The sequence below is a fragment of the Euwallacea similis genome, chromosome 19, assembly GCF_039881205.1.
Source record: "Euwallacea similis isolate ESF13 chromosome 19, ESF131.1, whole genome shotgun sequence".
Classification (NCBI taxonomy): Eukaryota; Metazoa; Arthropoda; class Insecta; order Coleoptera; family Curculionidae; genus Euwallacea; species Euwallacea similis.
Genome location: NC_089627.1, coordinates 1,620,382 through 1,634,089, shown reverse-complemented (window position 1 = coordinate 1,634,089; position 13,708 = coordinate 1,620,382). Strand labels below are relative to the sequence as shown.

Sequence of the window (13,708 nt, the reverse complement as noted above, 5' to 3'; positions counted from 1 at the left end):
ACATTCTCAAATTAAAGCTCACTGATTGCCCCTTCAGATACGTTCAAATCGAAAACAATAAATAACTAAATTGCGTTAATTTCGTGCAGCAAAATTGACTACTTCAATGCAGGAAATGGGAATTATCACGTTAGGCAGAATTTTAAAGGTAAAATCGTGATAAAAAAAACTGACTCACCGGGGTTTAGTTTCTTGCTTTTATTGGGGCTACACATTCAATTCGTGGACGACATTGTTCCATATTCCATAGGTTCTAATCCAATCCAACACTACCCGGCAGAAGTGACCAATAAGCGCTGTGATTCCGGCTCGAAGTGACCACAAATCTAATGTTTCCAGGACATTACCGGATTTCAGGAATTTATAAAATGGCACGTCGAACTAACTATGGATAAGATATTCGCGTTTGGATTACTTTAATTTCGTGATTTCAAAGACACGGGTTATGCAACATATCACCAATAATCTCCCTAACTACAGTTGAAGTTTATTGGTATCGAACAATAATATACATTACCAAGCATAAAATTAGAGTCAACTCCTAATTTGCAATTAATTTAATAGTTTATAGTTTATTCAAATTTTACTCACTTGTAACATAATCTATTAACTTTATACGGAAGGTTGCTCCATTCCTGCACCAGCATTTCGCAAAGCTGTGTGGAATCTCGAGGAGCCGGTATACGTGTCTCGGTAAGCGTCTCTTTATCTCATCCCAAACATGCTCTATTGGATTCAAATCGGGACTTCGAACAGGTTAGACAAATCATGTGATCGTCAAAAAAAGCGATAACAATGCGAGCAGTGTGAGGCCGTACAATATCATGCATAAAGGTTACGTTCTCTTCAAGAATAACCGTGAATAGTACAACATGGTCTTCTAGAACCTCTGCTGATAACACATTCAGAGCCCCATTTTGGATGAAAACTAACTCCGCACAATCTTCAAAAGATATTTCTTCCCGGCCATAATTGAGCTTCCACCAAATCGAAGCCGTCCAGCAATATACGCTTGGGCATATTCGTCGCCTAGTCGTCGCCACACTGTCACATGTTTGTCTGAGTCCGTAAGACAATATCGAGATTCATTGGAAAATAATACGCGACTCTAATCCTCTACTGTCTAAGCCAAGTGTCCTCGTGCAAAAGGTCTTGTAGCTCTAGTTAGAGGATCCTTTAGTAGCATGAAGTTGCCTCCTAACAATCCATCGCTTTTGTTTACATTTCTCACCTTTTGCATATGAATTTGAAGGAAAACTGCCGTTCGATTCCTCAAAGCAATAGACACGAAAAAGCAGTCATCTCTAGATATTCTAGCCTTTGTTTATCCTGATCCGGGTCTTCGAGTGAGCAGCTCAGTCCCTTCATACCGCCGAAGCACATGTAATTATTGTTTAATTGTAAGATCGTTTTAGATTTCGAAGAGAAGCCATCCTGAGCTGGAAAAGTGTCTTCTCGAATTTGTTTCTACAAGCTTTGAGGAATTTTTCAAGCGACCTTAATTTTATGTTCGGGAGTGTACATATATGGTAAAAAAATATTGCGAAAAACAGATAATTTGTGTGAATAACCAGACAAAGCGAGAAACGAGTCCGTTTGAGACAAGTGGTGCTAGCTAAAGTGTCCCTGTCTGCCCTCATACATATATAAAAACATAATATAAATAACGCTCTACGGTGGATAGCGCTGTTGTCACGTCGACTTAGCTTTCACTGCCAATCTAACACCGAAGTGAATAAATAGTACATCCCATTATAATTGGAACATTACCTTTCTTAGTTCAAAAAAGCTTAATTAAATCTCTTGAATTTTGAATAATAATAATCCCAATGTAGCTGCAAAGACAGTAATAAATTTTCCCAAGAAAAACCTGTCTGAGACTGAAACTCTTGTTCTTTCAGAATGTTCAAATTACCCTGTCACTCCCAAATATGTTCTTAAGTTTGAACTCTATGTTTCTACGTTTCACAGATTGGAAAGTTTTTACCTTTCTAGTTTATTCACAATTATTTAAATATATCGAAAAAATTTAAATAATATCGAAAAAATTAAATGCCTACATTCTTACCGAGGAACCATATTTAGGAACGTTAGGAATAAAAGGAACATTATTAAAGAAACGTAAAATCAAAGGAAGTGCATATATTTTAATTAACTAAGAATAGTGTGCAATTGAATCACTAACCCTTAATGCTACCGGTCGAGTTATTACCTGCTCTAAACCCAATACCGTTTTATAAAACTAAAACTGGTCGAAAACATTTTCTACAAAGACTACATTTGATACTTACTTTACGTCGATTTCGCGTATGACGCATGAGCTATGGCTGCAGAATGATCTTCATGGTGATTATTGGTTGGCATTTGTTTGGAAAACTTTAGCTGACGCTGGAAGTTCTACGCAATTGTCCAATTTTGTTTCCCGCGTGATATTCGTTAAATTGGCGTCTCAAATTGCATGTTTAAAAGTTTTTACATAAATCATTCCGAGTTTAGTTCTTTAAAAAGGAAGAAAACACACACAAACCTCAACAGAAACCTCAGACAACCACTTAGCTTCCAAATTTTGGTTTATCTAAGTAATTCTTAGTGTTAATGTAAGTTATTCGCTTATTGCAAAATGGCTGATTCCTCTTTTTAATACATATTTCGTAATTAATTAATAAGTTGTAGTTTACACGCGAAATAATGCATTAAAATACCTACTGTTTTTATTACGATCTCTTATGCAAGTAAATCGTGATTTCAAATAATTTATGCCTCTATGAGTATTCTAAAGCCGTTTAAAGCTATTTGGCAATATTAAACAATACACCCAACTTGCTTCGGAGACGACTTCCGGGCTAATACAATATTTAATTTATGCGAAACGATTAGACGAATAGTTTTCGATTTGGGGGAATTTTTACCCGAAACCGGTTTAGAATTTCATATTCCTCTCTCGTTTCTCCTAATCAGTTTTCTCCGTGAAAATTTTAATTATCGTTCATATTTAATGTGTAAGATGTCCAATATAAACTAGATTTTTGAGAAATCAAATATCGAAGCAAAAAAAGCTATGGATATTTACATTACTTTTCATAAAATTTTAACCGTAAAGGAAAGAGTATTGCTTCCCTGGAAATTTATATAAATTTTGATAAGAAATCTGTTTTATCTCTGCTAAGCCTTTTTCGAAAGAGTTTATCCTAAAGTAGGAGCTTTTCTTTAGTTTCTGTACAGCAGAGTTGAATGGGAAACTCTTACAGTGGAAATTTTTAACTTCTTCAGCCAAAGCAAAAATTACGAATTCCGTCAATTAATATTTAGTAATTAAGTTAATTGTCCTTAATTCTTAAAATAATAATAACAAGCATTATTCATGTTTACTGAGCAAAAGGTCACATATCAGTCTATTAAATTAATAGGTATAGGTATAGGATCTATCTTTGATTTTGCTTTTTTTTGTTAAAGATTTCTTGGTAAACATGCAAGAATCATTCCATTTTATTCTTTGACCATTATCAGAGGCATTTGTGAATAAACCAAAAAACTATATCTTCTATTTTTTTCTAAAAATTAATACAAATTTTAATGTCAGAGTCTGTTTCCTTTTAATGAATTTAGGATATTTAGCAAAAATCTAGACAGCAGATGTATGGGTGGGTTGATACTACTAGCAATAAGTCTCCAGAAACGACCTAATTCTAAAGACGTCCGTAGATTTTACAACACTCAGGATGGAGCGATAAGACTAAATGATCAAGGTAGGATTGCTTCGTGCTTTATAATAAAAGGTGATGTACTGAATGTTGTTTTTGTCGTTTATAGGTTAGCTTCGGCATGCCAACAATTTATGCCTACTTGAGCCAAATTGTGGCTCAAGCTGATAAGAATCGGAGGCGCGTTTCTCCCTCAAAATTAAGTGGAACAAGGACTCCACGCTTGCTCTCCACCGTTAAAGTACAGTTTAACAGAGGGAAAAGCAATGTAGGGGAGGATGTAAGACTAGGACGTTGCAGGCAGTAAGCTCTAACTGAGGAGAGATGCCGTTCGATGGTCCCACACATAGAATGGGGCGATGGGAATAACGTAAGATAAATTTGTGGTAGAGGTTTTCAGGTCAACGACGTAATTGGGTGTTGTCACAGTAAAGATGGGACGATGAACCAAATTGTGGCTCAAATCATTATTGAATGGTCCCTTATTCCGTCCTTCACTCATCCAGGATAAAAATTCTTATTTTGTTAAAATTTATTAATAATTTATCGTTCTCGTGTGAGACATATATTTACCAAAATCATGTGATTATTTTACGACTCACAAGAAGGGAAAATTCCTCGTGAATAAGAAATAGGTGAAGGCTGGAATAAGCTGTTTCTGCACAATTTTGTGGAGTAAATTTTTCTTATTTCAAAGTGAAATTCACCAAAAAATGTAAGAGGTTTCTTTGGCAAATTTAGATAAACAATGATAATTTAGAACTTCATAAGGCATTAAATCGAAAAGTTTAGTCACCATTTAGTTTACAATTTTTTTTCTAACAAAACTGTTAAACTTTTCCTTTAAATTTTGTTTTTTAATTTAAGCCAAGTTTCGCATGAACCCAACGTGTTTAATTCCATATGAAATCCTAAATAGTCGGTATTTTAACTCAGAAAAAAAATAGGAAATAGATTTGAAAATTACAATATTTTTCAAAATAATTATTGCATCGTGAAACTACTCCCTTAAAAGTATTGACGTTTACAAGGCTCCCATACTAAACGCCGTTTTAACTTATTTAATGCTTAATTAGAATAATTGTTATATTTAGCATCGATTTTATAGTTTCAGATGAATATCAATCATCTTGTTCGAGAGTTTTCAATAATTTAAATACAATTTTCAGTATTTAAACTTATGCGAACAACTGTTTGTTTGATTTAACATTATTAGATGGATTTCGCATTCTTATAAAGATTTCTGGAAAATGAAAAGAGTACACTGTATATTATTTTGTTTTGCGTATGGTCATTTTGCATAAAACAGTTGAAAAGTTTTTTTGAACGTATCATCGTTATTGTTCGGTTTATAACTCGTACCTTTGCAACAGGTAGATTGTAAAGTTTTTTTATATATTTTCGTACCGATATCGTTTCAGTGATGATTTAGTCGTGTGGTAGCATGACAACAAACAAGATGTTTATAATCTGGAGTTATTAATCGAAATAATCGGCTGTTCATTTGTTTTAAAGATTCGTGAGATACGTCACCAGTGCAGCGGATATTTAGTGATCCAGTGTAAGCTTCATGTAGCTGACATGTTCTAACCGAAAATGATTTTTCTGTAACTGATATTTAGTGAGAGAAAGTGCGTGTTGCGCAATTATTGTTAAGTGTCGTGCGTCGTAGCGTGCGTCACTAAAAATTATTTTCTCCTTATCTGGTAAAAGTGCCCTTGGTGGTCAGAAGTGCATTCCCCTCTCAAGGCTAAGGAGACCGAGGTCTTCACCCATGCTCTCTCATCTTAAATCGCCAAGTTCAACTGCGGTTTAACATAAGGAAGTGCGATAGGATGTAAGGTCTAGGGCCTTGCAGGGGGAAGGGGCTCCTCTGATTGAAGAGAGACGTCGTTGGATGGTCCGATGCACAGGATGGGGCGATGGGAGTAAAAGATTGGGGTAAGATGTGGTTCAATTTGAATGGGGAGATTTTGATTGTTGTTTCAATTGTTTACAGGTAAGTTTTGACAAGTCAATGAGAATGGGAAGGACACTGTTAGATGGTGCCGACCCCAGGATGGGGCCATGGAAATAGAAGACCGGGGTAAGATTAATTTTCGATTTAAATTAATCGGATAGGTTATGAATTTTTTTTTATTTCACAGGTAAGTTTTGTCAGCTTACATTTATTGATCGTGCGTGTGTGTCGCGTAGCTGACAGTTACTAACCAAAAACGAGTTTTCTGTACCTGACATTTAGTGAGTGAAAGTGCGTGTCGCGCATCATAGCGGGTGTAACCAAAAACTATTTTCTCCTTATGTGGTAAAAGTGCCCTTGATGGTCGGAGGTGCGTTTCCCCCTCAAGGCTTAGTAGAACGAGGTCTCCACCCGTGCTCTCTCATCTTAAACCGCCAAGTTCAACCGCGGCTTAATATGAGGAAGTGCGATAGGATGTAAGGTCTAGGGCTTTGCAGGGGAAAGGGGCTCCTCTGATTGAAGAGAGACACCGTTGGATGGTCCGATGCACAGGATGGGGCGATGGCAGTAAAAGATTGGGGTAAGATGTGGTTCAATTTGAATGGGAAGATTTTGATTGTTGTTTCAATTGTTTACAGGTAAGTTTTGGCAGGTCAACGAGAATGACGTAATGGGAAGGACGCCATTGGATGTTGCTGACCTCAGAATAGGGCCGTGAAAGTGAAAGATCGGGTAAGGTAAATTTGAGGTTTAAATTAAAAAAGGTTCTGATTGTGGTTTTTTGTTGTTTAAAGGTAAGTTTTAGCAGATAATGAGATAAAATAAAACTAAAGCCTCTTCATTCTGAAATAACAAGTAAGTCAAGGGTGCAAATTTAGAATACCTGAAATTACTTATAGCGATGCGACATATATTTTTGTAATATACTATGTTAGTACATTACGAATATATTAAACATTAGGTGTAGAAATGCTTCATTCAAAAGTTATAGACATTTCACGTTAATGTGTTTTAACTATGTATTTCCAATTTTAACTTTTTTACGGGACCGGGGTGGGAAAAGGGGTGCTAGGTGGGATAAAATAAAACGTGAACCAACCTAAACTAACCATAAACATATGTAGAGCAGTAGTTGGTAATGAGTTATTAACCTAACCGACTAAAACAATAGCGTGGCCCCTTCACAAGAAAAATATATGATACTTTTATTTTATTTGCAACTGCTAATACTGAAAAAGATGCTATGTTCAATATAATAATGTAGGATCGCGTCCCTTGTAGATAAGTGTTACTGTTAAGTTGGATACATATTAGATAGTAGGAATTAACTGTAAGATTGTCATACCCCTGGGGTACGACTCTGGTGGGCATTAGTTGGGGCATGGGAACTTCCCATGCCATGCCTTGTCGGTGTTGGAAATCCCCGCAATAAACCGGGTCGGCATTGGAACTGCCTGTAATATACTTTGTCGGCATTTGAATTGCCCTTGATAGATTTCGTTGGCCCTATAGTGGCAGTTCCAATTTCCAGCCAAGACGTAACGGTTTGATGCGGCGGGTGGTGCAGATGGCACCCTAGCCAGGGTACGCCCATGGTTTATCATCATGGGTTTTAATATTTAAGATTTTACAGGGCATGTACAAGCTCTCTTTTCTTCTGGGTTCTGTTGTCGTTGGTAACTCAGAAGTCGCGTCCGCGCTCGCTAAACTCACAAGTTACTTTATATTCTCTTTTGTTCACTTTACATTAATAAACGCATACTTATAGTCCTTTCCTATCTGTGATTTCATTATAAGATATAAACACCATCCTATATCTACAGTAGTATCAAAACCCGATACTACAATAATCGCAAAAAAAGATCTTCCTAAAATTAGGCATGAAGCTTATGAATTTGCAAGAAATGAAAAAATGTTTTTACCTATTTATTGGAAGCAAAAAAAAGGTAAACATATATCTCAAAATCAATACTTACAAGCAAATTTTGTGGTTCTTATTTATATAAATAAATTATTATTTTGATATTCTATCAGTATGTGTATCGTTAAAAATGTCGGTTCATTTTAGAGAAATGTCTCTTCCTCGATCACGACAAGAAACTTTTGAATTTGCTGTTCAACATAGTTTGTTGCCCAAACTTCCTTTATGTAAAACAAAATGTAAAGGACATGATAACCAACCTAAAACTTTTTAACATTATTATTTTATTGACACTGATCTGGGCATCTATCGTTGCTCAAAATCAAGTAAGTGTCGCATAGATGTCGTAAAAAACACTTGGTTTGAGAACAGCCATTCACTTCCAGAAATGCCCCAAATTCCAGCAAAGAAGGTAAAAGAATATAAATAAGGTAAAAAACCACGTTTTAATTACCTCACTCAGCACCCTTTTCACTCCCCGGTCCCGTAAGAAAGTTAGAATTGGAAATACATAGTTAAAACACATGAACGTGAAATTTCTATAACTTTTGAATGAAGTATTTCCGCACCTAATGTTTAATATTGTAATGTACTAACAGAGTATATTACAAAAATATGTATAGCATCGCTGTAAATTATTTCAGGTATTCTAAATTTGGGTCAAGTTAAGTTTTAAAGTGGTGTGTAGCTTTTGTTATTAATTTTATCCGTTATTCCCTAATCGTATAAAATTTGATTTTATGAATGAGGTGTCAAAAATGAAAATTGCCAGCAATGTAAATTTGTCGTCAATTACGTTCAGAAATTTAAGCTTCCAGACCGACAATTCCACGAAACTTAACAAAAATTTAAATATATCATAAATAAAACTTAGGAGAAAGTTGTCGATGTTGGACTGTCGCCTTGATTGGACTACTATCGTTACTTTAAAACTACTTAGTAACTTATTCTAAAAATAGAAAATATACGTTGCATAGTCCCTACAGAAGGTAATATCGTTATTTCAACGGGGTTGTGTACGCAATAAACCGACCAGTGGTAATTTTGTATTTACAAACTATCTTTTTAATAAAACGTGTATTCCAAAGCCTGGTAAGGTAGTAGAAAAGTAAGTAACCGATTAAATTATTATACGATTAGATAGAGAATTTATTCATCTATAATTGTATGTAATAATTTCAATGTTATTAGTTCAAAGCGAGTTAATATAAAGTATGCACGAATTTAGGTTAGAGTTGTCCATTTTGGACCATATGTATAGTGGTTGTTTATATTGGATCAGTCCAATCTAAGTGACGCAACTTCAGGATCAATTTTTTATTTATTTTGAATTTACTTTTTTAAAGTTGATATGGCTAAAAGAGGACATTACGGCCGTTGGTCTGAAAGCGAACCTTTAATGGCTGTTGACGGTTATAAAAATGGGGACTGTGATTTGAACGAGTACAGTTGTATATATTCCGTTTCTAAAGCATCTATTAAAAGACATGCTGACGAAAAAAAATTTAAATTGAGTGAAATGAAAAAATTAGGTAGACAACCTACATTTTCTGTCAAGATGGAAAAATTTCTTGCTAAACACATTCTGCATCTTGAAAATGTTTTTTTGGATTAACTATCAAGGACATGAGAAAATTAGCTTTTGATGTGGCCGAAAAATACAATGATGTATAAAAATAAAATGAAGCATATGGAAAAGTAGCAACAGTTGCATTAGTCGAGAGTACTTTTCGTGTCTGTGGTGTTTGGCCCGTTAATCGATATGTTTTTCAAGACAATTTACACCATCAGATATTTTGCAATCTAAACCAAGGACTGCGCCAATATCTACGTCAAATGACAGTGAATTCAATAACTTTACTGTTGATTTACGTCAAATTAGAATAATTAAAGGTTTTGAGAATGTTCTTCATGAACTGTCACCGCCTCCAGTACGGAATCCACAGACAGGCGCATTATCTTCTCGAGCTAGAGAAACTGCTTAGAAAGCTGTAGTAATAACAAGTAAGCGAAATTTTTTAAAACTGCAGCAAATCAAGGAAAATCAAACAAAACTTGGAACAAAAAACAAAAGAGAAAACCAAGGCAACATGGTTTTGTTTTATTTGTGAGGAAGAAAAAAAGCAGAGATGATCCGGTGCATAAAATGCCACACTTGGGTTCACACAAAATGTGCTGGAGTTAGTCCAAATGTCAAAAAGTACTTTTGTATTAATTGTATGTAATGGTCGAATTGGGGCAATCGGTGGTCCAATGTGGGAGACGGATTTCCTTGATTGGGTCAATTACTCCCATTTTTCAAATGTATTTTTCCCTGTTTCACATTGTTTTGAAGTAATAATAAATATAATAATTTGTAGGCAATACTTGTAACTTTTTTTTCCTTACATAGTTTTCATTAAAAATATGTACATATTCGTATAAAATTAGAATATGTCAAAGTGGTCCAACATAGGCTACTCTCCCGTAATTGTTATTATTTCGATTGCTTATTCTTTATAAACTGGAAACCACACCATTATCATCTTATTACTGTGTGATTAAAGTTTTTCTCATTTTCTAGTACAGCATTGAAAGAAGATGTTGTCGATTTTGTTTTTTTGGTTCTTTTTAAGTTTAAATTAATTAACTTTCCATATCTCTGATATGTAAAAATGTTAAAATGCAAATGCAGTGTGTCCCATATAGAAATGTCCACCAATGAAATTATCATTTACTAAATTAAATTTCCATATCTCCAATAAGTAGAAATATTAAAATTCAAGTACATATTTTCACACAGTTGGGCTATACTATTGGACAAATACTTTAAAATATAATTTCTGAGATGTCTTAGTGTCAGTTGAGTGTTAGCACGGCAACAAACGAAATGTTTGAGTGTCGCCAAATACTTTGTTCTCCTTTTATTTGAGAAAAGCATCATAAATCGCAGGTTAGTTGTTATTTATTAGGAGAAAGTGGAGGTTGTTAAGGAGATTCTGTTCATTTTTTCATTTTATGGGTGTTATTGTTTCTTTTTTGTTTGAATTGTATACTACATGGTAATATAGCAATGTTCCTTTGATTCGAATAAAAGGATGGCACATTACTCATTTAACGAGTCAAAATAGATGTTACTGAATTTTGTATTTTTTCTTCATATATTTTGAATAGAGTCCAATAAATTTAATTGAATCAGTCGAAATGAACTTTAAACTAGTTTTTAGTTAGGGAAACGTAAAGTTAGATCTCAAAGTATCTACTGTGGCATGGTTGTGATGGTGGTGAATGAAATGGTTTTTTATATTTCACTTTCATGACAATTTAAATAAAGGCCTTCATTACATGAATTTTTACAAATAGATTCAAAGTTCGAATCGAATTTACCGAAAACGAATCGATAACCTATAACCGGGTAATAGTAATAAGCTCTTTCGATAGAGGCAGTAAGTAATGCAAATTGGTTCTTAGCCGGGAACGTGTGCCAAATCTAACCTTGCTCGAGTTTGCAATTTAATAAGACATAAATTACCCGTTGCACTCACAGTAATGAATTTTACTTGGTATAATTGCCTGTACTTGACCCCATCGCACGTTTCTACCGTGGAATTGCTATTCTACTCCTAAAAGTTATATACCTCTACGGGATGATTCCTTAAAATAACCATTTATTTCTCTGTATAGAAATGGAGCTAACAGCACTATTATATCTCTAAAGAATGGACTTTACAAATACTTTAAATGACACAATCAATTCGTTCAAGGCTAAAAAACGTTGACATAGTGACCGAGAACCTCCCTTTGTGTATTTACAACTCAAGAAATGCGCTATAATAAATTAAGACTGCCACGTTTCTCCCTCGTATTCTTTAGCACTTTTATTGATTATAAACGGAAGTTATTAATTCTAAGAAAATCAAGACGGAATTAGCAATAAATTGCCAAAGTTTAACTGTTAAAATATTGTTAGAATAGTGTAATATGTTAAGCGCGTTTTTCAATTATTTCGAGATATCATTTTTTATAGTCGTCGACTATAAAATCTGTTTTAAATATCTGCTATACGTTTGAAGCGGATTGTTCATTCTTTTTTTAATTTTTTGGGATGAATCTTTGATATGGCATCTAATTTTAGAGCCCATGCTCTTCTGGGTTTCTGGATTCAATATTCTGTTTCTTGCCATTCATAAGAGAGCTATTATGATTGTCTGTGGGGCTGGGTCTCGTGACTCTTACCGGTCCTTTTTTGTTGGGCAGAACGTTCTTCTATAAGAATATTCCTTTCGCATTTGGTTCGAGTTGCCTGTTCTGTGGTAAATTCCTGTTTTGAACTTTTGCAAATCTTTTTTGTTTAAAATATCTAAGAATTGAAATGTTTTATTTTGTTTTTCTCAATTGTTAATTTTATACGAAGTTAAATGATTGAGAAAGTTTTTAAAATTATTATCATGATGATTCTATATTGAAAAAACAGCATCAATATATCTCGTCTAAACTAAAGGTTTATAATTATAATTACAGTGATAAGGCCTAAAGAATAATCAATTATCCAGTTTCTGCCCTAATTTAATTATTCATATTGTTCTAAACTCTTTTGCTCGTGTTCCATCCAATCTAATTTCTTACTGACACAACACGCACACCTCTGTATATAAATCTGGATAAATCGGCTCCGAACTACAGAGCGGCTAATCGTGTGAAACTATCGAATAGCGGCCGCTGCCTGACCAAGTCAATTTACATACTATTGTGGTGGTTGTTTTGCATGTGTAACATCCCGAAAGCTTTAATATTGCGATGCCTTACTATGAGAGATTATCTACCGCATGATATTCCCCACAAAACGTGTCAGGGAAATTAATGGCAAAAACCGCTGGTATTTGCATTCGGAAATTACCTACATATGGAAATGGATAAGTAAACTTAATATTATATGGCACAGAGAAACGTAACCGGAAGAACTTTGCTTTGAGGTTGCGGAAAACAGCTGAATTTACCTGCCTAGTTTTTGAAATTTCTGTGGCAGCAGTTTATTTGAGTAAAAGGCAGCTTTGGGTATGGAAACCTAAGTAAAGGAACTGTAACACGAGTTACTTTAAGTTCTTTTAAAACAATTTTACCAGTTGACTTAACTGAATAGAAATAGTATTATTTTTAATACAAGGTGTAACTTAAGTGATGTCATTAATTTTAAAGAGCGATTCCTTGTCATATTTTATGAAAAAATGTTCATATAAATATGTACCCTAAATTGCATCATTTTCGAGATACAAGATGTCAAAGTTTTATTAAAAAATCGATTTTTTATTAATTATTCAAAAAACTTCGCGCCGATTTTGATGAAACTTGGCATGTTTGTTAGCATTAATAAGGGGCTACGTTTGATGTTATTACATTTTAAATAATAACTCCAGTAGCGTCGCAAATGGTTACCTGATTGATATTTATAGTGTGATTATTGTACGCCACCGTTTTTTCTGAATTAGATATTTGTATCAGATTAAATAATTAAAAATAGAACTTTCTTGTCCTTTGACTTTATTAGTGACTCGCTTAATTTCTGGGAATACCTATCATAAAAATATTAATTCAATATTTTTATTTTTTTCCTACTCACAAAAATAGGTAATAAATATCAATCAGGTAACCATTTGTGACACCACTGGAATTATTATTTAAAATGTAATAACATCAAACGTAGCCTTTTATTAATGCTAACAAACATGCCAAGTTTCATCAAAATCGGCGCGAAGTTTTTTGAATAATTAATAAAAAATCGATTTTTTAATAAAATTTTGACACCCTGTATCTCGAAAATGATGCAAGTTAGGACACATATTTATATGAACATTTTTTCATAAAATATGACAAGGAATCACTCTTTAAAATTAATGACATCACTGTAGGATCGCGTCTCTTGTAGATAGGCGTTACTTTTAAGCTGGATACATGTTAGATAGTAGGAATTAACTTTAAGATTGTCATACCCCTGGGGTACGACCCTGGTGAGCATTAGTTGGGGCATGGGAACTTCCCATGCCATGCCTTGTCGGTGTTGGAAATCCCCGCAATAAACCGGGTCGGCATTGGAACTGCCTGTAATATACTTCGTCGGCATTTGAATTGCCCTTGATAGATTTCGTTGGC

General features: G+C 34.3%; 2 protein-coding genes across 2 annotated transcripts in view; both read right to left on the bottom strand.

The window, feature by feature from the left end:
• Nucleotides 1-198, bottom strand: part of LOC136415046 (serine/threonine-protein kinase Nek2-like) — a 48,081-nt gene extending 47,883 nt beyond the window's left edge. The window contains exon 1 of the mRNA XM_066399412.1: nt 179-198. The gene's annotated coding sequence lies outside the window, so the exon portion shown is untranslated. The remainder of the gene's footprint in view (nt 1-178) is intronic.
• Miox (Myo-inositol oxygenase) overlaps nt 1-2,552 on the bottom strand; it is an 80,271-nt gene extending 77,719 nt beyond the window's left edge. Inside the window, exon 1 of the mRNA XM_066399416.1 lies at nt 2,543-2,552. The gene's annotated coding sequence lies outside the window, so the exon portion shown is untranslated. The remainder of the gene's footprint in view (nt 1-2,542) is intronic.
• Between the last annotated feature and the right edge of the window lie 11,156 nt (nt 2,553-13,708).